The following is a 2,500-nucleotide window of genomic DNA, read 5'->3' as shown; positions in this document are numbered from 1 at the left end:
CTGAGGCTGCCGGCCACGGGGTCGTGCGGCGGATCCTACGCAATAGGCAGGGGATAATTGGATACTAGGTTGGGTGCAATTGGATACCAAATTGGGTGAAAAAGGGATAAATCTGAAAAAAAAAAAAAAAAAAAAGAGAGGCTTGAATGTGTGAACACTACTGTAGATGGTCTCTTTCCTTCTCTACCACAGCACAGCAAAACTATATATTGTGAAATATGTGTCAAGTTAAGGCAATACAGAGAGGAGGAGCTACGTTTTTATTTATTTTTATATATATATATATATATATATACCGTATTTTCCGCCCTATAAGGCGCACTTAAAAGTCCAAAAAAAAAAAAAAACGACAGTGCGCCTTAGCCTTATAACCCGGTGCGCCTTATATATGGATCAAAATGTAAAAATTACATGACCAATATTTTTTTTTTTATAATAATACAATGTTTCAGTACGACTGGTAAACTACAAAGCCGCACCGCTTGCAGCATTACGGTAATCAGTAAACGACGGCCGCCATCTTGGAATCTCCGCGAATGCTATGCTTGTGGTGGGTTAACATAATTCACCCCCGGAACTAATAGTTGGGAGTATTGTTCCGTACGGAGGGTTAAGTGGGTGGTACTGAGTTTTAGTTCCTGTTTTAAGTGTGTGATAACAACTGGTTCATGTCTGTCAATAAACGTCTAGCTGTGACATTTAATACGCCGCCTCCAGACTCCCGTCTCTCGGCACTACATGCTATTGTTATTCTATCATGTGCTCTGAATGGATGCCGTACTCACCCAACTGTTCAATTCGGACACTCACACCGCTTGCAGCATTACGGTAATCAGTAAACCGGTGTTGTGCTTACTCACAGTCCCACACCACAAGACCCCAAGTAAAGAAGACTAAACAGAGTTTCCGAGGGAACAAAGTGAGATTCTTGGTGCTTTCAACTTGAAGTTTTAAAGTACCCACTCGATATAATAAACAACAGTTTAACGATCACTAAACACTTATCATTTGTGTATTGGATTCATTATTCTCGTTTGCCGGAGGCTACCGGTAAGGGAGGGTTGATTTGTAAACATACTTTCGTTTTAGCTCGTGTTCAAAAGCAAGAACTGTGTGTTCATCTAGTTATGTGTAGTTATGTGTTTTTAGCATGTCGATGTTCTCCCAGTATGTTGTCATGTTATTAAAATACAGTTTAGACCTTCGTAGCGATGTGTTTTGTTAGCTGTTAGCCGCTAGCAGCGTTTGTTGTGGTTTGGTCAGATTCACTTTTCTCCCATTCAGTGTTTGAGATGAACCAACATTCAAATACGCCTGTCGTGTTCAATCTTTCTCTGATTTGAATGTATGACACATCATTTGAAAGCTTACAATCTGCAGTTTAAGCATGTGTAAAAACTGAAAAAGTACGTTGCACATTTCACCAGGAGCTGTCACATATTGGTTGTTGGTTATAATTGTATAGCCTATTGGTTGTTTTCTGGTGTTGGTTTTGCTCTGTTTGTAGTCTACTTGATGTATTTTTATCAGCTGTTAAATCACACAGCGGTTAATCCACTAATTAGAGATAATAGCAGATTGAAAATGCTTGTAGCTAACTACTCTATATCTCGTGGTTGCAGCTATTGCGAATTGCTATTCACGCGAGTCAGCTGTGAATCACCGCAGGTCCTTGACGCTTGTTGCAAAAATGGATGACGAACGGCTGATACTTGAGGTTGGAAAAATATATATTTTTGACAGTGGAGCAGGTAGAACGTTGATGGTGACAACGCTCAGGTGGAGCTTGGACAACGGGAAGTTGACACAACACCGATGGAGAGGTGACGCAACGCAGTAGGTGGAGCTTGGGCGTAACGCAACCCCAGTCAAACGTTTGACTGCAGTATCTATTCTATGCGCCTTATAAGCCGGTGCGCCTTATAAGCCGGTGCGCCTTGTATATGAAAAAAATTCTAAAGTAGGCCATTCATTGAAGGTGCGCCTTATACTCCGGTGCGCCTTATAGGGCGGAAAATACGGTATATATATATATATTTATTTATTTTTTTCTTTAGAGAGAGAGAGAGAGGGGGAATTCAAGCCACTGACCCATGTCTATTTTCAAAAACTTTTAAGACCTTGATTTCTTTTTCTCAAATTCACAAACTTTCAAGTATTTCAAGGACCTGTGGGAACCCTCGTTTGTTGGTCTGATTTCTCCTTGGCTTGTAACTGTTCTTGTTCTCTGCTCTGTTTTTGTCTTGTCATGTTCAATGTGTTTTAACTTGTGTATTTCTTTTACCAGGTACTGAGAACCACAGTACCAAGAGTAACGTCTGGAAACCCTCAGTTTGGTAGATGGTAAACAGACTGACTTAATAGCTATGCCTTATTCCAAAGCTCTTTACAACGGCCTCTCATTCACCCATTCACACACACATTCACACCCCAATGGCGGCAAGCTACCATGCAAGGCGCCGGCCCGCTCACTGGGAGCAATTTGGGGTTTAGTGTCTTG

At 41.2% G+C, this 2,500-nt stretch overlaps 1 pseudogene across 1 annotated transcript in view; it reads right to left on the bottom strand.

Moving 5' to 3' along the window:
- The window catches only part of LOC308164326 (structural maintenance of chromosomes protein 1B-like), a 37,744-nt pseudogene that overhangs the window by 23,287 nt on the left and 11,957 nt on the right, over positions 1 to 2,500 (bottom strand). The window lies entirely within an intron of this gene.

This window comes from Nansenia antarctica (genome assembly GCF_963989245.1).
Source record: "Nansenia antarctica genome assembly, chromosome: 8".
Classification (NCBI taxonomy): domain Eukaryota; kingdom Metazoa; phylum Chordata; class Actinopteri; order Argentiniformes; family Microstomatidae; genus Nansenia; species Nansenia antarctica.
Note: the sequence above shows the minus strand (reverse complement) of the source record. Positions and strands in the feature narration are given on the sequence as shown.